Source organism: Saccoglossus kowalevskii, chromosome 19 (genome assembly GCF_978046115.1).
Source record: "Saccoglossus kowalevskii chromosome 19, keSacKowa6.1, whole genome shotgun sequence".
Lineage (NCBI taxonomy): Eukaryota > Metazoa > Hemichordata > Enteropneusta > Harrimaniidae > Saccoglossus > Saccoglossus kowalevskii.
Window position 1 is genome coordinate 17,770,947 of NC_140659.1, and position 20,741 is coordinate 17,791,687.

The 20,741-nt window shown below is 41.4% G+C and overlaps 31 non-coding genes across 31 annotated transcripts; all 31 read right to left on the bottom strand.

Annotated features, from left to right (window-relative positions):
• Window positions 1-205: 205 nt before the first annotated feature.
• On the bottom strand, window positions 206-278 carry TRNAK-CUU (transfer RNA lysine (anticodon CUU)). Its single transcript has one exon. It is a non-coding gene; the product is annotated as a tRNA-Lys (tRNA).
• A 956-nt stretch (window positions 279-1,234) lies between these two features.
• TRNAK-CUU (transfer RNA lysine (anticodon CUU)) lies at window positions 1,235-1,307 on the bottom strand. Its single transcript has one exon. It is a non-coding gene; the product is annotated as a tRNA-Lys (tRNA).
• A 454-nt stretch (window positions 1,308-1,761) lies between these two features.
• Window positions 1,762-1,834, bottom strand: TRNAK-CUU (transfer RNA lysine (anticodon CUU)). Its single transcript has one exon. It is a non-coding gene; the product is annotated as a tRNA-Lys (tRNA).
• A 454-nt stretch (window positions 1,835-2,288) lies between these two features.
• TRNAK-CUU (transfer RNA lysine (anticodon CUU)) lies at window positions 2,289-2,361 on the bottom strand. Its single transcript has one exon. It is a non-coding gene; the product is annotated as a tRNA-Lys (tRNA).
• Window positions 2,362-3,342: 981 nt separating this feature from the next.
• TRNAK-CUU (transfer RNA lysine (anticodon CUU)) lies at window positions 3,343-3,415 on the bottom strand. The gene has a single exon. It is a non-coding gene; the product is annotated as a tRNA-Lys (tRNA).
• Window positions 3,416-3,869: 454 nt separating this feature from the next.
• On the bottom strand, window positions 3,870-3,942 carry TRNAK-CUU (transfer RNA lysine (anticodon CUU)). Its single transcript has one exon. It is a non-coding gene; the product is annotated as a tRNA-Lys (tRNA).
• Window positions 3,943-4,396: 454 nt separating this feature from the next.
• On the bottom strand, window positions 4,397-4,469 carry TRNAK-CUU (transfer RNA lysine (anticodon CUU)). Its single transcript has one exon. It is a non-coding gene; the product is annotated as a tRNA-Lys (tRNA).
• Window positions 4,470-4,923: 454 nt separating this feature from the next.
• TRNAK-CUU (transfer RNA lysine (anticodon CUU)) lies at window positions 4,924-4,996 on the bottom strand. The gene has a single exon. It is a non-coding gene; the product is annotated as a tRNA-Lys (tRNA).
• Window positions 4,997-5,978: 982 nt separating this feature from the next.
• TRNAK-CUU (transfer RNA lysine (anticodon CUU)) lies at window positions 5,979-6,051 on the bottom strand. Its single transcript has one exon. It is a non-coding gene; the product is annotated as a tRNA-Lys (tRNA).
• Window positions 6,052-6,505: 454 nt separating this feature from the next.
• TRNAK-CUU (transfer RNA lysine (anticodon CUU)) lies at window positions 6,506-6,578 on the bottom strand. Its single transcript has one exon. It is a non-coding gene; the product is annotated as a tRNA-Lys (tRNA).
• A 454-nt stretch (window positions 6,579-7,032) lies between these two features.
• Window positions 7,033-7,105, bottom strand: TRNAK-CUU (transfer RNA lysine (anticodon CUU)). Its single transcript has one exon. It is a non-coding gene; the product is annotated as a tRNA-Lys (tRNA).
• Window positions 7,106-7,534: 429 nt separating this feature from the next.
• On the bottom strand, window positions 7,535-7,607 carry TRNAK-CUU (transfer RNA lysine (anticodon CUU)). Its single transcript has one exon. It is a non-coding gene; the product is annotated as a tRNA-Lys (tRNA).
• A 454-nt stretch (window positions 7,608-8,061) lies between these two features.
• TRNAK-CUU (transfer RNA lysine (anticodon CUU)) lies at window positions 8,062-8,134 on the bottom strand. Its single transcript has one exon. It is a non-coding gene; the product is annotated as a tRNA-Lys (tRNA).
• Window positions 8,135-9,115: 981 nt separating this feature from the next.
• TRNAK-CUU (transfer RNA lysine (anticodon CUU)) lies at window positions 9,116-9,188 on the bottom strand. Its single transcript has one exon. It is a non-coding gene; the product is annotated as a tRNA-Lys (tRNA).
• Window positions 9,189-9,642: 454 nt separating this feature from the next.
• TRNAK-CUU (transfer RNA lysine (anticodon CUU)) lies at window positions 9,643-9,715 on the bottom strand. The gene has a single exon. It is a non-coding gene; the product is annotated as a tRNA-Lys (tRNA).
• A 981-nt stretch (window positions 9,716-10,696) lies between these two features.
• On the bottom strand, window positions 10,697-10,769 carry TRNAK-CUU (transfer RNA lysine (anticodon CUU)). Its single transcript has one exon. It is a non-coding gene; the product is annotated as a tRNA-Lys (tRNA).
• Window positions 10,770-11,223: 454 nt separating this feature from the next.
• On the bottom strand, window positions 11,224-11,296 carry TRNAK-CUU (transfer RNA lysine (anticodon CUU)). The gene has a single exon. It is a non-coding gene; the product is annotated as a tRNA-Lys (tRNA).
• Window positions 11,297-11,750: 454 nt separating this feature from the next.
• TRNAK-CUU (transfer RNA lysine (anticodon CUU)) lies at window positions 11,751-11,823 on the bottom strand. Its single transcript has one exon. It is a non-coding gene; the product is annotated as a tRNA-Lys (tRNA).
• Window positions 11,824-12,277: 454 nt separating this feature from the next.
• On the bottom strand, window positions 12,278-12,350 carry TRNAK-CUU (transfer RNA lysine (anticodon CUU)). The gene has a single exon. It is a non-coding gene; the product is annotated as a tRNA-Lys (tRNA).
• Window positions 12,351-12,779: 429 nt separating this feature from the next.
• Window positions 12,780-12,852, bottom strand: TRNAK-CUU (transfer RNA lysine (anticodon CUU)). Its single transcript has one exon. It is a non-coding gene; the product is annotated as a tRNA-Lys (tRNA).
• Window positions 12,853-13,808: 956 nt separating this feature from the next.
• TRNAN-AUU (transfer RNA asparagine (anticodon AUU)) lies at window positions 13,809-13,881 on the bottom strand. Its single transcript has one exon. It is a non-coding gene; the product is annotated as a tRNA-Asn (tRNA).
• Window positions 13,882-14,335: 454 nt separating this feature from the next.
• On the bottom strand, window positions 14,336-14,408 carry TRNAK-CUU (transfer RNA lysine (anticodon CUU)). The gene has a single exon. It is a non-coding gene; the product is annotated as a tRNA-Lys (tRNA).
• A 454-nt stretch (window positions 14,409-14,862) lies between these two features.
• Window positions 14,863-14,935, bottom strand: TRNAK-CUU (transfer RNA lysine (anticodon CUU)). Its single transcript has one exon. It is a non-coding gene; the product is annotated as a tRNA-Lys (tRNA).
• Window positions 14,936-15,389: 454 nt separating this feature from the next.
• Window positions 15,390-15,462, bottom strand: TRNAK-CUU (transfer RNA lysine (anticodon CUU)). The gene has a single exon. It is a non-coding gene; the product is annotated as a tRNA-Lys (tRNA).
• Window positions 15,463-15,891: 429 nt separating this feature from the next.
• On the bottom strand, window positions 15,892-15,964 carry TRNAK-CUU (transfer RNA lysine (anticodon CUU)). Its single transcript has one exon. It is a non-coding gene; the product is annotated as a tRNA-Lys (tRNA).
• Window positions 15,965-16,418: 454 nt separating this feature from the next.
• Window positions 16,419-16,491, bottom strand: TRNAK-CUU (transfer RNA lysine (anticodon CUU)). The gene has a single exon. It is a non-coding gene; the product is annotated as a tRNA-Lys (tRNA).
• Window positions 16,492-18,475: 1,984 nt separating this feature from the next.
• Window positions 18,476-18,548, bottom strand: TRNAK-CUU (transfer RNA lysine (anticodon CUU)). The gene has a single exon. It is a non-coding gene; the product is annotated as a tRNA-Lys (tRNA).
• A 454-nt stretch (window positions 18,549-19,002) lies between these two features.
• On the bottom strand, window positions 19,003-19,075 carry TRNAK-CUU (transfer RNA lysine (anticodon CUU)). Its single transcript has one exon. It is a non-coding gene; the product is annotated as a tRNA-Lys (tRNA).
• A 454-nt stretch (window positions 19,076-19,529) lies between these two features.
• On the bottom strand, window positions 19,530-19,602 carry TRNAK-CUU (transfer RNA lysine (anticodon CUU)). Its single transcript has one exon. It is a non-coding gene; the product is annotated as a tRNA-Lys (tRNA).
• A 454-nt stretch (window positions 19,603-20,056) lies between these two features.
• TRNAK-CUU (transfer RNA lysine (anticodon CUU)) lies at window positions 20,057-20,129 on the bottom strand. The gene has a single exon. It is a non-coding gene; the product is annotated as a tRNA-Lys (tRNA).
• A 429-nt stretch (window positions 20,130-20,558) lies between these two features.
• Window positions 20,559-20,631, bottom strand: TRNAK-CUU (transfer RNA lysine (anticodon CUU)). Its single transcript has one exon. It is a non-coding gene; the product is annotated as a tRNA-Lys (tRNA).
• Window positions 20,632-20,741: the final 110 nt, after the last annotated feature.

Below are 20,741 nucleotides of genomic sequence, written 5' to 3' on the forward strand. Positions count from 1 at the left end.
CAGTCAACCTCTCCGTTTTCCCAATCTTTATACCGTGCAGAAATAATCAACCTCACTCCTGTGATTTGGTTATCAGAGACAATTATTGCAAACATCCGACATTGTGAGTAAGAGCTCATTTCACTCAATTTCGTGTCACATTCACCCACCGGAATTCAACATCTGTTATCGTAACTCACATTGTTTATTCTGTCTAAAAGGTGTTCGCCCAACGTGGGGCTCGAACCCACGACCCTGGGATTAAGAGTCCCATGCTCTACCGACTGAGCTAGCCGGGCTGCTGATGAGAGTGTTTTTGCACCTCAATTAGCGACTTTGAGTAAATGTCGGACGATGATACGAAAAGAGTGTGCATAACTTTGTGTTTAAGCTAAACGAAAACAACTTCTGAATTTTAACAATAAAATTTGCTTCCGTTTTTACTACTCCAGTAGCTCAAATCATACTCACCATGCACGATCTTAGTTGGAATGAACTTCGCGCCAAGTACCACACAATTTAAAACAGAGATCAGTATTGTCAACCAACAGTCAACCTCTCCGTTTTCCCAATCTTTATACCGTGCAGAAATAATCAACCTCGCTCCTGTGATTTGGTTATCAGAGACAATTATTGCAACCATCCGACATTGTGAGTAAGAACTCATTTCACTCAATTTCGTGTCACATTCACCCACCGGAATTCAACATCTTTCATCGTAACTCACATTGTTTATTCTGTCTAAAAGGTGTTCGCACAATATGGGGCTCGAACCCACGACCCTGGGATTAAGAGTCCCATGCTCTACCGACTGAGCTAGCCGGGCTGCTGATGAGAGTGTTTTTGCACCTCAATTAGCGACTTTGAGTAAATGTCGGACGATGATACGAAAAGAGTGTGCATAACTTTGTGTTTAAGCTAAACGAAAACAACTTCTGAATTTTAACAATAAAATTTGCTTCCGTTTTTACTACTCCAGTAGCCCAAATCATACTCACCATGCACGATCTTAGTTGGAATGAACTTCGCGCCAAGTACCACACACATTAAAACAGAGAGGAGTATTGTCAACCAACAGTCAACCTCTCCGTTTTCCCAATCTTTATACCGTGCAGAAATAATCAACCTCACTCCTGTGATTTGGTTATCAGAGACAATTATTGCAACCATCCGACATTGTGAGTAACAGCTCATTTCACTCAATTTCAACATCTTTCATCGTAACTCACATTGTTTATTCGGTCTAAAAGTTGTTCGCCCAACGTGGGGCTCAAACCCACGACCCCGGGATTAAGAGTCCCATGCTCTACCGACTGAGCTAGCCGAGCTGCTGATGAGAATGTTTTTGCACCTCAATTAGCGACTTTGAGTAAATGTCGGACGATGATACGAAAAGACAGTGCATGACTTTGTGTTTAAGCTAAACGAAAACAACTTCTGAATTTCAACAATAAAATTTGCTTCCATTTTTACCATTCCTGTAGCTCAAATCATACTTACCATGCACGATCTTAGTTGGAATGAACTTCGCGCCAAGTACCACACACATTAAAACAGAGAGGAATATTGTCAACCAACAGTCAACCTCTCCGTTTTCCCAATCTTTATACCGTGCAGAAATAATCAACCTCACTCCTGTGATTTGGTTATCAGAGACAATTATTGCAGCCATCCGACATTGTGAGTAAGAACTCATTTCACTCAATTTCGTGTCACATTCACCCACCGGAATTCAACATCATTCATAGTAACTCACATTGTTTATTTTGTCTAAAAGATGTTCGCCCAACGTGGGGCTCGAACACACGACCCTGGGATTAAGAGTCCCATGCTCTACCGACTGAGCTAGCCGGGCTGCTGACGAGAGTGTTTTTGCACCTCAATTAGCGACTTTGAGTAAATGTCGGACGATGATACGAAAAGATTGTGCATGACTTTGTGTTTAAGCTAAACGAAAACAACTTCTGAATTTCAACAATAAAATTTGCTTCCATTTTTACCATTCCTGTAGCTCAAATTATACTTACCATGCGCGATCTTAGTTGGAATGAACTTCGCGCCAAGTACCACACACATTAAAACAGAGAGGAATATTGTCAACCAACAGTCAACCTCTCCGTTTTCCCAATCTTTATACCGTGCAGAAATAATCAACCTCACTCCTGTGATTTGGTTATCAGAGACAATTATTGCAAACATCCGACATTGTGAGTAAGAGCTCATTTCACTCAATTTCGTGTCACATTCACCCACCGGAATTCAACATCTGTTATCGTAACTCACATTGTTTATTCTGTCTAAAAGGTGTTCGCCCAACGTGGGGCTCGAACCCACGACCCTGGGATTAAGAGTCCCATGCTCTACCGACTGAGCTAGCCGGGCTGCTGATGAGAGTGTTTTTGCACCTCAATTAGCGACTTTGAGTAAATGTCGGACGATGATACGAAAAGAGTGTGCATAACTTTGTGTTTAAGCTAAACGAAAACAACTTCTGAATTTTAACAATAAAATTTGCTTCCGTTTTTACTACTCCAGTAGCTCAAATCATACTCACCATGCACGATCTTAGTTGGAATGAACTTCGCGCCAAGTACCACACAATTTAAAACAGAGATCAGTATTGTCAACCAACAGTCAACCTCTCCGTTTTCCCAATCTTTATACCGTGCAGAAATAATCAACCTCGCTCCTGTGATTTGGTTATCAGAGACAATTATTGCAACCATCCGACATTGTGAGTAAGAACTCATTTCACTCAATTTCGTGTCACATTCACCCACCGGAATTCAACATCTTTCATCGTAACTCACATTGTTTATTCTGTCTAAAAGGTGTTCGCACAATATGGGGCTCGAACCCACGACCCTGGGATTAAGAGTCCCATGCTCTACCGACTGAGCTAGCCGGGCTGCTGATGAGAGTGTTTTTGCACCTCAATTAGCGACTTTGAGTAAATGTCGGACGATGATACGAAAAGAGTGTGCATGACTTTGTGTTTAAGCTAAACGAAAACAACTTCTGAATTTCAACAACAAAATTTGCTTCCATTTTTACCATTTCTGTAGCTCAAATTATACTTACCATGCGCGATCTTAGTTGGAATGAACTTCGCGCCAAGTACCACACACATTAAAACAGAGAGGAATATTGTCAACCAACAGTCAACCTCTCCGTTTTCCCAATCTTTATACCGTGCAGAAATAATCAACCTCACTCCTGTGATTTGGTTATCAGAGACAATTATTGCAACCATCCGACATTGTGAGTAAGAGCTCATTTCACTCAATTTCGTGTCACATTCACCCACCGGAATTCAACATCTTTCATCGTAACTCACATTGTTTATTCTGTCTAATAGGTGTTCGCCCAATATGGGGCTCGAACCCACGACCCTGGGATTAAGAGTCCCATGCTCTACCGACTGAGCTAGCCGGGCTGCTGATGAGAGTATTTTTGCACCTCAATTAGCGACTTTGAGTAAATGTCGGACGATGATACGAAAAGAGTGTGCATGACTTTGTGTTTAAGCTAAACGAAAACAACTTCTGAATTTCAACAATAAAATTTGCTTCCATTTTTACCATTCCTGTAGCTCAAATTATACTTACCATGCGCGATCTTAGTTGGAATGAACTTCGCGACAAGTACCACACACATTAAAACAGAGAGGAATATTGTCAACCAACAGCCAACCTCTCCGTTTTCCCAATCTTTATACCGTGCAGAAATAATCAACCTCACTCCTGTGATTTGGTTATCAGAGACAATTATTGCAAACATCCGACATTGTGAGTAAGAGCTCATTTCACTCAATTTCGTGTCACATTCACCCACCGGAATTCAACATCTTTCATCGTAACTCACATTGTTTATTCTGTCTAATAGGTGTTCGCCCAATATGGGGCTCGAACCCACGACCCTGGGATTAAGAGTCCCATGCTCTACCGACTGAGCTAGCCGGGCTGCTGATGAGAGTATTTTTGCACCTCAATTAGCGACTTTGAGTAAATGTCGGACGATGATACGAAAAGAGTGTGCATGACTTTGTGTTTAAGCTAAACGAAAACAACTTCTGAATTTCAACAATAAAATTTGCTTCCATTTTTACCATTCCTGTAGCTCAAATTATACTTACCATGCGCGATCTTAGTTGGAATGAACTTCGCGCCAAGTACCACACACATTAAAACAGAGAGGAATATTGTCAACCAACAGTCAACCTCTCCGTTTTCCCAATCTTTATACCGTGCAGAAATAATCAACCTCACTCCTGTGATTTGGTTATCAGAGACAATTATTGCAAACATCCGACATTGTGAGTAAGAGCTCATTTCACTCAATTTCGTGTCACATTCACCCACCGGAATTCAACATCATTCATAGTAACTCACATTGTTTATTTTGTCTAAAAGATGTTCGCCCAACGTGGGGCTCGAACACACGACCCTGGGATTAAGAGTCCCATGCTCTACCGACTGAGCTAGCCGGGCTGCTGACGAGAGTGTTTTTGCACCTCAATTAGCGACTTTGAGTAAATGTCGGACGATGATACGAAAAGATTGTGCATGACTTTGTGTTTAAGCTAAACGAAAACAACTTCTGAATTTCAACAATAAAATTTGCTTCCATTTTTACCATTCCTGTAGCTCAAATTATACTTACCATGCGCGATCTTAGTTGGAATGAACTTCGCGCCAAGTACCACACACATTAAAACAGAGAGGAATATTGTCAACCAACAGTCAACCTCTCCGTTTTCCCAATCTTTATACCGTGCAGAAATAATCAACCTCACTCCTGTGATTTGGTTATCAGAGACAATTATTGCAAACATCCGACATTGTGAGTAAGAGCTCATTTCACTCAATTTCGTGTCACATTCACCCACCGGAATTCAACATCTGTTATCGTAACTCACATTGTTTATTCTGTCTAAAAGGTGTTCGCCCAACGTGGGGCTCGAACCCACGACCCTGGGATTAAGAGTCCCATGCTCTACCGACTGAGCTAGCCGGGCTGCTGATGAGAGTGTTTTTGCACCTCAATTAGCGACTTTGAGTAAATGTCGGACGATGATACGAAAAGAGTGTGCATAACTTTGTGTTTAAGCTAAACGAAAACAACTTCTGAATTTTAACAATAAAATTTGCTTCCGTTTTTACTACTCCAGTAGCTCAAATCATACTCACCATGCACGATCTTAGTTGGAATGAACTTCGCGCCAAGTACCACACAATTTAAAACAGAGATCAGTATTGTCAACCAACAGTCAACCTCTCCGTTTTCCCCAATCTTTATACCGTGCAGAAATAATCAACCTCGCTCCTGTGATTTGGTTATCAGAGACAATTATTGCAACCATCCGACATTGTGAGTAAGAACTCATTTCACTCAATTTCGTGTCACATTCACCCACCGGAATTCAACATCTTTCATCGTAACTCACATTGTTTATTCTGTCTAAAAGGTGTTCGCACAATATGGGGCTCGAACCCACGACCCTGGGATTAAGAGTCCCATGCTCTACCGACTGAGCTAGCCGGGCTGCTGATGAGAGTGTTTTTGCACCTCAATTAGCGACTTTGAGTAAATGTCGGACGATGATACGAAAAGAGTGTGCATGACTTTGTGTTTAAGCTAAACGAAAACAACTTCTGAATTTCAACAACAAAATTTGCTTCCATTTTTACCATTTCTGTAGCTCAAATTATACTTACCATGCGCGATCTTAGTTGGAATGAACTTCGCGCCAAGTACCACACACATTAAAACAGAGAGGAATATTGTCAACCAACAGTCAACCTCTCCGTTTTCCCAATCTTTATACCGTGCAGAAATAATCAACCTCACTCCTGTGATTTGGTTATCAGAGACAATTATTGCAACCATCCGACATTGTGAGTAAGAGCTCATTTCACTCAATTTCGTGTCACATTCACCCACCGGAATTCAACATCTTTCATCGTAACTCACATTGTTTATTCTGTCTAATAGGTGTTCGCCCAATATGGGGCTCGAACCCACGACCCTGGGATTAAGAGTCCCATGCTCTACCGACTGAGCTAGCCGGGCTGCTGATGAGAGTATTTTTGCACCTCAATTAGCGACTTTGAGTAAATGTCGGACGATGATACGAAAAGAGTGTGCATGACTTTGTGTTTAAGCTAAACGAAAACAACTTCTGAATTTCAACAATAAAATTTGCTTCCATTTTTACCATTCCTGTAGCTCAAATTATACTTACCATGCGCGATCTTAGTTGGAATGAACTTCGCGACAAGTACCACACACATTAAAACAGAGAGGAATATTGTCAACCAACAGCCAACCTCTCCGTTTTCCCAATCTTTATACCGTGCAGAAATAATCAACCTCACTCCTGTGATTTGGTTATCAGAGACAATTATTGCAAACATCCGACATTGTGAGTAAGAGCTCATTTCACTCAATTTCGTGTCACATTCACCCACCGGAATTCAACATCTTTCATCGTAACTCACATTGTTTATTCTGTCTAATAGGTGTTCGCCCAATATGGGGCTCGAACCCACGACCCTGGGATTAAGAGTCCCATGCTCTACCGACTGAGCTAGCCGGGCTGCTGATGAGAGTATTTTTGCACCTCAATTAGCGACTTTGAGTAAATGTCGGACGATGATACGAAAAGAGTGTGCATGACTTTGTGTTTAAGCTAAACGAAAACAACTTCTGAATTTCAACAATAAAATTTGCTTCCATTTTTACCATTCCTGTAGCTCAAATTATACTTACCATGCGCGATCTTAGTTGGAATGAACTTCGCGCCAAGTACCACACACATTAAAACAGAGAGGAATATTGTCAACCAACAGTCAACCTCTCCGTTTTCCCAATCTTTATACCGTGCAGAAATAATCAACCTCACTCCTGTGATTTGGTTATCAGAGACAATTATTGCAAACATCCGACATTGTGAGTAAGAGCTCATTTCACTCAATTTCGTGTCACATTCACCCACCGGAATTCAACATCTGTTATCGTAACTCACATTGTTTATTCTGTCTAAAAGGTGTTCGCCCAACGTGGGGCTCGAACCCACGACCCTGGGATTAAGAGTCCCATGCTCTACCGACTGAGCTAGCCGGGCTGCTGATGAGAGTGTTTTTGCACCTCAATTAGCGACTTTGAGTAAATGTCGGACGATGATACGAAAAAAGTGTGCATAACTTTGTGTTTAAGCTAAACGAAAACAACTTCTGAATTTTAACAATAAAATTTGCTTCCGTTTTTACTACTCCAGTAGCCCAAATCATACTCACCATGCACGATCTTAGTTGGAATGAACTTCGCGCCAAGTACCACACACATTAAAACAGAGAGGAGTATTGTCAACCAACAGTCAACCTCTCCGTTTTCCCAATCTTTATACCGTGCAGAAATAATCAACCTCACTCCTGTGATTTGGTTATCAGAGACAATTATTGCAACCATCCGACATTGTGAGTAACAGCTCATTTCACTCAATTTCAACATCTTTCATCGTTACTCACATTGTTTATTCGGTCTAAAAGTTGTTCGCCCAACGTGGGGCTCAAACCCACGACCCCGGGATTAAGAGTCCCATGCTCTACCGACTGAGCTAGCCGGGCTGCTGATGAGAGTGTTTTTGCACCTCAATTAGCGACTTTGAGTAAATGTCGGACGATGATACGAAAAGACAGTGCATGACTTTGTGTTTAAGCTAAACGAAAACAACTTCTGAATTTCAACAATAAAATTTGCTTCCATTTTTACCATTCCTGTAGCTCAAATCATACTTACCATGCACGATCTTAGTTGGAATGAACTTCGCGCCAAGTACCACACACATTAAAACAGAGAGGAATATTGTCAACCAACAGTCAACCTCTCCGTTTTCCCAATCTTTATACCGTGCAGAAATAATCAACCTCACTCCTGTGATTTGGTTATCAGAGACAATTATTGCAGCCATCCGACATTGTGAGTAAGAACTCATTTCACTCAATTTCGTGTCACATTCACCCACCGGAATTCAACATCATTCATAGTAACTCACATTGTTTATTTTGTCTAAAAGATGTTCGCCCAACGTGGGGCTCGAACACACGACCCTGGGATTAAGAGTCCCATGCTCTACCGACTGAGCTAGCCGGGCTGCTGATGAGAGTGTTTTTGCACCTCAATTAGCGACTTTGAGTAAATGTCGGACGATGATACGAAAAGAGTGTGCATGACTTTGTGTTTAAGCTAAACGAAAACAACTTCTGAATTTCAACAATAAAATTTGCTTCCATTTTTACCATTCCTGTAGCTCAAATTATACTTACCATACGCGATCTTAGTTGGAATGAACTTCGCGCCAAGTACAACACACATTAAAACAGAGATGAATATTGTCAACCAACAGTCAACCTCTCCGTTTTCCCAATCTTTATACCGTGCAGAAATAATCAACCTCACTCCTGTGATTTGGTTATCAGAGACAATTATTGCAACCATCCGACATTGTGAGTAAGAACTCATTTCACTCAATTTCGTGTCAGATTCACCCACCGGAATTCAACATCTTTCATCGTAACTCACATTGTTTATTCTGTCTAAAAGGTGTTCGCACAATATGGGGCTCGAACCCACGACCCTGGGATTAAGAGTCCCATGCTCTACCGACTGAGCTAGCCGGGCTGCTGATGAGAGTGTTTTTGCACCTCAATTAGCGACTTTGAGTAAATGTCGGACGATGATACGAAAAGAGTGTGCATGACTTTGTGTTTAAGCTAAACGAAAACAACTTCTGAATTTCAACAACAAAATTTGCTTCCATTTTGACCATTCCTGTAGCTCAAATTATACTTACCATGCGCGATCTTAGTTGGAATGAACTTCGCGCCAAGTACCACACACATTAAAACAGAGAGGAATATTGTCAACCAACAGTCAACCTCTCCGTTTTCCCAATCTTTATACCGTGCAGAAATAATCAACCTCACTCCTGTGATTTGGTTATCAGAGACAATTATTGCAACCATCCAACATTGTGAGTAAGAGCTCATTTCACTCAATTTCGTGTCACATTCACCCACCGGAATTCAACATCTTTCATCGTAACTCACATTGTTTATTCTGTCTAATAGGTGTTCGCCCAATATGGGGCTCGAACCCACGACCCTGGGATTAAGAGTCCCATGCTCTACCGACTGAGCTAGCCGGGCTGCTGATGAGAGTATTTTTGCACCTCAATTAGCGACTTTGAGTAAATGTCGGACGATGATACGAAAAGAGTGTGCATGACTTTGTGTTTAAGGTAAACGAAAACAACTTCTGAATTTCAACAATAAAATTTGCTTCCATTTTTACCATTCCTGTAGCTCAAATTATACTTACCATGCGCGATCTTAGTTGGAATGAACTTCGCGCCAAGTACCACACACATTAAAACAGAGAGGAATATTGTCAACCAACAGTCAACCTCTCCGTTTTCCCAATCTTTATACCGTGCAGAAATAATCAACCTCACTCCTGTGATTTGGTTATCAGAGACAATTATTGCAAACATCCGACATTGTGAGTAAGAGCTCATTTCACTCAATTTCGTGTCACATTCACCCACCGGAATTCAACATCTGTTATCGTAACTCACATTGTTTATTCTGTCTAAAAGGTGTTCGCCCAACGTGGGGCTCGAACCCACGACCCTGGGATTAAGAGTCCCATGCTCTACCGACTGAGCTAGCCGGGCTGCTGATGAGAGTGTTTTTGCACCTCAATTAGCGACTTTGAGTAAATGTCGGACGATGATACGAAAAGAGTGTGCATAACTTTGTGTTTAAGCTAAACGAAAACAACTTCTGAATTTTAACAATAAAATTTGCTTCCGTTTTTACTACTCCAGTAGCTCAAATCATACTCACCATGCACGATCTTAGTTGGAATGAACTTCGCGCCAAGTACCACACAATTTAAAACAGAGATCAGTATTGTCAACCAACAGTCAACCTCTCCGTTTTCCCAATCTTTATACCGTGCAGAAATAATCAACCTCGCTCCTGTGATTTGGTTATCAGAGACAATTATTGCAACCATCCGACATTGTGAGTAAGAACTCATTTCACTCAATTTCGTGTCACATTCACCCACCGGAATTCAACATCTTTCATCGTAACTCACATTGTTTATTCTGTCTAAAAGGTGTTCGCACAATATGGGGCTCGAACCCACGACCCTGGGATTAAGAGTCCCATGCTCTACCGACTGAGCTAGCCGGGCTGCTGATGAGAGTGTTTTTGCACCTCAATTAGCGACTTTGAGTAAATGTCGGACGATGATACGAAAAGAGTGTGCATGACTTTGTGTTTAAGCTAAACGAAAACAACTTCTGAATTTCAACAACAAAATTTGCTTCCATTTTTACCATTCCTGTAGCTCAAATTATACTTACCATGCGCGATCTTAGTTGGAATGAACTTCGCGCCAAGTACCACACACATTAAAACAGAGAGGAATATTGTCAACCAACAGTCAACCTCTCCGTTTTCCCAATCTTTATACCGTGCAGAAATAATCAACCTCACTCCTGTGATTTGGTTATCAGAGACAATTATTGCAACCATCCGACATTGTGAGTAAGAGCTCATTTCACTCAATTTCGTGTCACATTCACCCACCGGAATTCAACATCTTTCATCGTAACTCACATTGTTTATTCTGTCTAATAGGTGTTCGCCCAATATGGGGCTCGAACCCACGACCCTGGGATTAAGAGTCCCATGCTCTACCGACTGAGCTAGCCGGGCTGCTGATGAGAGTATTTTTGCACCTCAATTAGCGACTTTGAGTAAATGTCGGACGATGATACGAAAAGAGTGTGCATGACTTTGTGTTTAAGGTAAACGAAAACAACTTCTGAATTTCAACAATAAAATTTGCTTCCATTTTTACCATTCCTGTAGCTCAAATTATACTTACCATGCGCGATCTTAGTTGGAATGAACTTCGCGCCAAGTACCACACACATTAAAACAGAGAGGAATATTGTCAACCAACAGTCAACCTCTCCGTTTTCCCAATCTTTATACCGTGCAGAAATAATCAACCTCACTCCTGTGATTTGGTTATCAGAGACAATTATTGCAAACATCCGACATTGTGAGTAAGAGCTCATTTCACTCAATTTCGTGTCACATTCACCCACCGGAATTCAACATCTGTTATCGTAACTCACATTGTTTATTCTGTCTAAAAGGTGTTCGCCCAACGTGGGGCTCGAACCCACGACCCTGGGATTAAGAGTCCCATGCTCTACCGACTGAGCTAGCCGGGCTGCTGATGAGAGTGTTTTTGCACCTCAATTAGCGACTTTGAGTAAATGTCGGACGATGATACGAAAAGAGTGTGCATAACTTTGTGTTTAAGCTAAACGAAAACAACTTCTGAATTTTAACAATAAAATTTGCTTCCGTTTTTACTACTCCAGTAGCTCAAATCATACTCACCATGCACGATCTTAGTTGGAATGAACTTCGCGCCAAGTACCACACAATTTAAAACAGAGATCAGTATTGTCACCCAACAGTCAACCTCTCCGTTTTCCCAATCTTTATACCGTGCAGAAATAATCAACCTCGCTCCTGTGATTTGGTTATCAGAGACAATTATTGCAACCATCCGACATTGTGAGTAAGAACTCATTTCACTCAATTTCGTGTCACATTCACCCACCGGAATTCAACATCTTTCATCGTAACTCACATTGTTTATTCTGTCTAAAAGGTGTTCGCCCAATATGGGGCTCGAACCCACGACCCTGGGATTAAGAGTCCCATGCTCTACCGACTGAGCTAGCCGGGCTGCTGATGAGAGTATTTTTGCACCTCAATTAGCGACTTTGAGTAAATGTCGGACGATGATACGAAAAGAGTGTGCATGACTTTGTGTTTAAGCTAAACGAAAACAACTTCTGAATTTCAACAATAAAATTTGCTTCCATTTTTACCATTCCTGTAGCTCAAATTATACTTACCATGCGCGATCTTAGTTGGAATGAACTTCGCGCCAAGTACCACACACATTAAAACAGAGAGGAATATTGTCAACCAACAGCCAACCTCTCCGTTTTCCCAATCTTTATACCGTGCAGAAATAATCAACCTCACTCCTGTGATTTGGTTATCAGAGACAATTATTGCAAACATCCGACATTGTGAGTAAGAGCTCATTTCACTCAATTTCGTGTCACATTCACCCACCGGAATTCAACATCTGTTATCGTAACTCACATTGTTTATTCTGTCTAAAAGGTGTTCGCCCAACGTGGGGCTCGAACCCACGACCCTGGGATTAAGAGTCCCATGCTCTACCGACTGAGCTAGCCGGGCTGCTGATGAGAGTGTTTTTGCACCTCAATTAGCGACTTTGAGTAAATGTCGGACGATGATACGAAAAGAGTGTGCATAACTTTGTGTTTAAGCTAAACGAAAACAACTTCTGAATTTTAACAATAAAATTTGCTTCCGTTTTTACTACTCCAGTAGCTCAAATCATACTCACCATGCACGATCTTAGTTGGAATGAACTTCGCGCCAAGTACCACACAATTTAAAACAGAGATCAGTATTGTCAACCAACAGTCAACCTCTCCGTTTTCCCAATCTTTATACCGTGCAGAAATAATCAACCTCACTCCTGTGATTTGGTTATCAGAGACAATTATTGCAACCATCCGACATTGTGAGTAACAGCTCATTTCACTCAATTTCAACATCTTTCATCGTAACTCACATTGTTTATTCGGTCTAAAAGTTGTTCGCCCAACGTGGGGCTCAAACCCACGACCCCGGGATTAAGAGTCCCATGCTCTACCGACTGAGCTAGCCGGGCTGCTGATGAGAGTGTTTTTGCACCTCAATTAGCGATTTTGAGTAAATGTCGGACGATGATACGAAAAGACAGTGCATGACTTTGTGTTTAAGCTAAACGAAAACAACTTCTGAATTTCAACAATAAAATTTGCTTCCATTTTTACCATTCCTGTAGCTCAAATCATACTTACCATGCACGATCTTAGTTGGAATGAACTTCGCGCCAAGTACCACACACATTAAAACAGAGAGGAATATTGTCAACCAACAGTCAACCTCTCCGTTTTCCCAATCTTTATACCGTGCAGAAATAATCAACCTCACTCCTGTGATTTGGTTATCAGAGACAATTATTGCAACCATCCGACATTGTGAGTAAGAACTCATTTCACTCAATTTCGTGTCACATTCACCCACCGGAATTCAACATCTTTCATCGTAACTCACATTGTTTATTCTGTCTGAAAGGTGTTCGCACAATATGGGGCTCGAACCCACGACCCTGGGATTAAGAGTCCCATGCTCTACCGACTGAGCTAGCCGGGCTGCTGATGAGAGTGTTTTTGCACCTCAATTAGCGACTTTGAGTAAATGTCGGACGATGATACGAAAAGAGTGTGCATAACTTTGTGTTTAAGCTAAACGAAAACAACTTCTGAATTTTAACAATAAAATTTGCTTCCGTTTTTACTACTCCAGTAGCCCAAATCATACTCACCATGCACGATCTTAGTTGGAATGAACTTCGCGCCAAGTACCACACACATTAAAACAGAGAGGAGTATTGTCAACCAACAGTCAACCTCTCCGTTTTCCCAATCTTTATACCGTGCAGAAATAATCAACCTCACTCCTGTGATTTGGTTATCAGAGACAATTATTGCAACCATCCGACATTGTGAGTAACAGCTCATTTCACTCAATTTCAACATCTTTCATCGTAACTCACATTGTTTATTCGGTCTAAAAGTTGTTCGCCCAACGTGGGGCTCAAACCCACGACCCCGGGATTAATAGTCCCATGCTCTACCGACTGAGCTAGCCGGGCTGCTGATGAGAGTGTTTTTGCACCTCAATTAGCGACTTTGAGTAAATGTCGGACGATGATACGAAAAGACAGTGCATGACTTTGTGTTTAAGCTAAACGAAAACAACTTCTGAATTTCAACAATAAAATTTGCTTCCATTTTTACCATTCCTGTAGCTCAAATCATACTTACCATGCACGATCTTAGTTGGAATGAACTTCGCGCCAAGTACCACACACATTAAAACAGAGAGGAATATTGTCAACCAACAGTCAACCTCTCCGTTTTCCCAATCTTAATACCATGCAGAAAGAATCAACCTCGCTCCTGTGATTTGGTTATCAGAGACAATTATTGCAGCCATCCGACATTGTGATTAAGAACTCATTTCACTCAATTTCGTGTCACATTCACCCACCGGAATTCAACATCTTTCATCGTAACTCACATTGTTTATTCTGTCTAATAGGTGTTCGCCCAATATGGGGCTCGAACCCACGACCCTGGGATTAAGAGTCCCATGCTCTACCGACTGAGCTAGCCGGGCTGCTGATGAGAGTGTTTTTGCACCTCAATTAGCGACTTTGAGTAAATGTCGGACGATGATACGAAAAGAGTGTGCATGACTTTGTGTTTAAGTTAAACGAAAACAACTTCTGAATTTCAACAATAAAATTTGCTTCCATTTTTACCATTCCTGTAGCTCAAATCATACTTACCATGCACGATCTTAGTTGGAATGAACTTCGCGCCAAGTACCACACACATTAAAACAGAGAGGAATATTGTCAACCAACAGTCAACCTCTCCGTTTTCCCAATCTTTATACCGTGCAGAAATAATCAACCTCACTCCTGTGATTTGGTTATCAGAGACAATTATTGCAACCATCCGACATTGTGAGTAAGAACTCATTTCACTCAATTTCGTGTCACATTCACCCACCGGAATTCAACATCATTCATAGTAACTCACATTGTTTATTTTGTCTAAAATATGTTCGCCCAACGTGGGGCTCGAACCCACGACCCTGGGATTAAGAGTCCCATGCTCTACCGACTGAGCTAGCCGGGCTGCTGATGAGAGTGTTTTTGCACCTCAATTAGCGACTTTGAGTAAATGTCGGACGATGATACGAAAAGACAGTGCATGACTTTGTGTTTAAGCTAAACGAAAACAACTTCTGAATTTCAACAATAAAATTTGCTTCCGTTTTTACTATTACAGTAGCTCAAATCATACTCACCATGCACGATCTTAGGTGGAGGGAACTTCGCGCCAAGTACCACACACATTAAAACAAAGAGGAGTATTGTCAACCAACAGTCAACCTCTCCGTTTTCCGAATCTTAATACCATGCAGAAATAATCAACCTCGCTCCTGTGATTTGGTTATCAGAGACAATTATTGCAGCCATCCGACATTGTGATTAAGAACTCATTTCACTCAATTTCGTGTCACATTCACCCACCGGAATTCAACATCTTTCATCGTAACTCACATTGTTTATTCTGTCTAATAGGTGTTCGCCCAATATGGGGCTCGAACCCACGACCCTGGGATTAAGAGTCCCATGCTCTACCGACTGAGCTAGCCGGGCTGGTGATGAGAGTGTTTTTGCACCTCAATTAGTGACTTTGAGTAAATGTCGGACGATGATACGAAAAGAGTGTGCATGACTTTGTGTTTAAGCTAAACGAAAACAACTTCTGAATTTCTACAATAAAATTTGCTTCCGTTTTTACTACTCCAGTAGCTCAAATCAAACTCACCATGCACGATCTTAGTTGGAATGAACTTCGCGCCAAGTACCACACACATTAAAACAGAGAGGAATATTGTCAACCAACAGTCAACCTCTCCGTTTTCCCAATCTTTATACCGTGCAGAAATAATCAACCTCACTCCTGTGATTTGGTTATCAGAGACAATTATTGCAAACATCCGACATTGTGAGTAAGAGCTCATTTCACTCAATTTCAACATCTTTCATCGTAACTCACATTGTTTATTCTGTCTAAAAGGCGTTCGCCCAACGTGGGGCTCGAACCCACGACCCTGGGATTAAGAGTCCCATGCTCTACCGACTGAGCTAGCCGGGCTGCTGATGATAGTGTTTTTACACCTCAATTAGCGACTTTGAGTAAATGTCGGACGATGATACGAAAAGAGTGTGCATGACTTTGTGTTTAAGCTAAACGAAAACAACTTCTGAATTTCAACAGTAAAATTTGCTTCCATTTTTACCATTCCAGTAGCTCAAATCATACTTACCATGCACGATCTTAGTTGGAATGAACTTCGCGCCAAGTACCACACACATTAAAACAGAGAGGAGTATTGTCAACCAACAGTCAACCTCTCCGTTTTCCCAATCTTTATACCGTGCAGAAATAATCAACCTCACTCCTGTGATTTGGTTATCAGAGACAATTATTGCAACCATCCGACATTGTGAGTAAGAACTCATTTCACTCAATTTCGTGTCATATTCACCCACCGGAATTCAACATCATTCATAGTAACTCACATTGTTTATTTTGTCTAAAATATGTTCGCCCAACGTGGGGCTTGAACCCACGATCCTGGGATTAAGAGTCCCATGCTCTACCGACTGAGCTAGCCGGGCTGCTCATGAGAGTGTTTTTGCACCTCAATTAGCGACTTTGAGTAAATGTCGGACGATGATACGAAAAGAGTGTGCATGACTTTGTGTTTAAGCTAAACGAAAACAACTTCGGAATTTCAACAATAAAATTTGCTTCCATTTTTACCATTCCTGTAGCTCAAATCATACTTACCATGCACGATCTTAGTTGGAATGAACTTTGCGCCAAGTACCACACACATTAAAACAGAGAGGAATATTGTCAACCAACAGTCAACCTCTCCGTTTTCCCAATCTTTATACCGTGCAGAAATAATCAACCTCACTCCTGTGATTTGGTTATCAGAGACAATTATTGCAACCATCCGACATTGTGAGTAAGAACTCATTTCACTCAATTTCGTGTCACATTCACCCACCGGAATTCAACATCTTTCATCGTAACTCACATTGTTTATTCTGTCTAAAAGGTGTTCGCACAATATGGGGCTCGAACCCACGACCCTGGGATTAAGAGTCCCATGCTCTACCGACTGAGCTAGCCGGGCTGCTGATGAGAGTGTTTTTGCACCTCAATTAGCGACTTTGAGTAAATGTCGGACGATGATACGAAAAGAGTGTGCATAACTTTGTGTTTAAGCTAAACGAAAACAACTTCTGAATTTTAACAATAAAATTTGCTTCCGTTTTTACTACTCCAGTAGCCCAAATCATACTCACCATGCACGATCTTAGTTGGAATGAACTTCGCGCCAAGTACCACACACATTAAAACAGAGAGGAGTATTGTCAACCAACAGTCAACCTCTCCGTTTTCCCAATCTTTATACCGTGCAGAAATAATCAACCTCACTCCTGTGATTTGGTTATCAGAGACAATTATTGCAACCATCCGACATTGTGAGTAACAGCTCATTTCACTCAATTTCAACATCTTTCATCGTAACTCACATTGTTTATTCGGTCTAAAAGTTGTTCGCCCAACGTGGGGCTCAAACCCATGACCCCGGGATTAAGAGTCCCATGCTCTACCGACTGAGCTAGCCGGGCTGCTGATGAGAGTGTTTTTGCACCTCAATTAGCGACTTTGAGTAAATGTCGGACGATGATACGAAAAGACAGTGCATGACTTTGTGTTTAAGCTAAACGAAAACAACTTCTGAATTTCAACAATAAAATTTGCTTCCATTTTTACCATTCCTGTAGCTCAAATCATACTTACCATGCACGATCTTAGTTGGAATGAACTTCGCGCCAAGTACCACACACATTAAAACAGAGAGGAATATTGTCAACCAACAGTCAACCTCTCCGTTTTCCCAATCTTTATACCGTGCAGAAATAATCAACCTCACTCCTGTGATTTGGTTATCAGAGACAATTATTGCAACCATCCGACATTGTGAGTAAGAACTCATTTCACTCAATTTCGTGTCACATTCACCCACCGGAATTCAACATCTTTCATCGTAACTCACATTGTTTATTCTGTCTAAAAGGTGTTCGCACAATATGGGGCTCGAACCCACGACCCTGGGATTAAGAGTCCCATGCTCTACCGACTGAGCTAGCCGGGCTGCTGATGAGAGTATTTTGCACCTCAATTAGCGACTTTGAGTAAATGTCGGACGATGATACGAAAAGAGTGTGCATAACTTTGTGTTTAAGCTAAACGAAAACAACTTCTGAATTTTAACAATAAAATTTGCTTCCGTTTTTACTACTCCAGTAGCCCAAATCATACTCACCATGCACGATCTTAGTTGGAATGAACTTCGCGCCAAGTACCACACACATTAAAACAGAGAGGAGTATTGTCAACCAACAGTCAACCTCTCCGTTTTCCCAATCTTTATACCGTGCAGAAATAATCAACCTCACTCCTGTGATTTGGTTATCAGAGACAATTATTGCAACCATCCGACATTGTGAGTAACAGCTCATTTCACTCAATTTCAACATCTTTCATCGTAACTCACATTGTTTATTCGGTCTAAAAGTTGTTCGCCCAACGTGGGGCTCAAACCCACGACCCCGGGATTAAGAGTCCCATGCTCTACCGACTGAGCTAGCCGGGCTGCTGATGAGAGTGTTTTTGCACCTCAATTAGCGACTTTGAGTAAATGTCGGACGATGATACGAAAAGACAGTGCATGACTTTGTGTTTAAGCTAAACGAAAACAACATCTGAATTTCAACAATAAAATTTGCTTCCGTTTTTACTATTACAGTAGCTCAAATCATACTCACCATGCACGATCTTAGGTGGAGGGAACTTCGCGCCAAGTACCACACACATTAAAACAGAGAGGAGTATTGTCAACCAACAGTCAACCTCTCCGTTTTCCGAATCTTAATACCATGCAGAAAGAATCAACCTCGCTCCTGTGATTTGGTTATCAGAGACAATTATTGCAGCCATCCGACATTGTGATTAAGAACTCATTTCACTCAATTTCGTGTCACATTCACCCACCGGAATTCAACATCTTTCATCGTAACTCACATTGTTTATTCTGTCTAATAGGTGTTCGCCCAATATGGGGCTCGAACCCACGACCCTGGGATTAAGAGTCCCATGCTCTACCGACTGAGCTAGCCGGGCTGCTGATGAGAGTGTTTTTGCACCTCAATTAGCGACTTTGAGTAAATGTCGGACGATGATACGAAAAGAGTGTGCATGACTTTGTGTTTAAGTTAAACGAAAACAACTTCTGAATTTCAACAATAAAATTTGCTTCCATTTTTACCATTCCTGTAGCTCAAATCATACTTACCATGCACGATCTTAGTTGGAATGAACTTCGCGCCAAGTACCACACACATTAAAACAGAGAGGAATATTGTCAACCAACAGTCAACCTCTCCGTTTTCCCAATCTTTATACCGTGCAGAAATAATCAACCTCACTCCTGTGATTTGGTTATCAGAGACAATTATTGCAACCATCCGACATTGTGAGTAAGAACTCATTTCACTCAATTTCGTGTCACATTCACCCACCGGAATTCAACATCATTCATAGTAACTCACATTGTTTATTTTGTCTAAAATATGTTCGCCCAACGTGGGGCTCGAACCCACGATCCTGGGATTAAGAGTCCCATGCTCTACCGACTGAGCTAGCCGGGCTGCTCATGAGAGTGTTTTTGCACCTCAATTAGCGACTTTGAGTAAATGTCGGACGATGATACGAAAAGAGTGTGCATGACTTTGTGTTTAAGCTAAACGAAAACAACTTCGGAATTTCAACAATAAAATTTGCTTCCATTTTTACCATTCCTGTAGCTCAAATCATACTTACCATGCACGATCTTAGTTGGAATGAACTTCGCGCCAAGTACCACACACATTAAAACAGAGAGGAATATTGTCAACCAACAGTCAACCTCTCCGTTTTCCCAATCTTTATACCGTGCAGAAATAATCAACCTCACTCCTGTGATTTGGTTATCAGAGACAATTATTGCAACCATCCGACATTGTGAGTAAGAACTCATTTCACTCAATTTCGTGTCACATTCACCCACCGGAATTCAACATCATTCATAGTAACTCACATTGTTTATTTTGTCTAAAAGATGATCGCCCAACGTGGGGCTCGAACCCACGACCCTGGGATTAAGAGTCCCATGCTCTACCGACTGAGCTAGCCGGGCTGGTGATGAGAGTGTTTTTGCACCTCAATTAGTGACTTTGAGTAAATGTCGGACGATGATACGAAAAGAGTGTGCATGACTTTGTGTTTAAGCTAAACGAAAACAACTTCTGAATTTCTACAATAAAATTTGCTTCCGTTTTTACTACTCCAGTAGCTCAAATCAAACTCACCATGCACGATCTTAGTTGGAATGAACTTCGCGCCAAGTACCACACACATTAAAACAGAGAGGAATATTGTCAACCAACAGTCAACCTCTCCGTTTTCCCAATCTTTATACCGTGCAGAAATAATCAACCTCACTCCTGTGATTTGGTTATCAGAGACAATTATTGCAAACATCCGACATTGTGAGTAAGAGCTCATTTCACTCAATTTCAACATCTTTCATCGTAACTCACATTGTTTATTCTGTCTAAAAGGCGTTCGCCCAACGTGGGGCTCGAACCCACGACCCTGGGATTAAGAGTCCCATGCTCTACCGACTGAGCTAGCCGGGCTGCTGATGATAGTGTTTTTACACCTCAATTAGCGACTTTGAGTAAATGTCGGACGATGATACGAAAAGAGTGTGCATGACTTTGTGTTTAAGCTAAACGAAAACAACTTC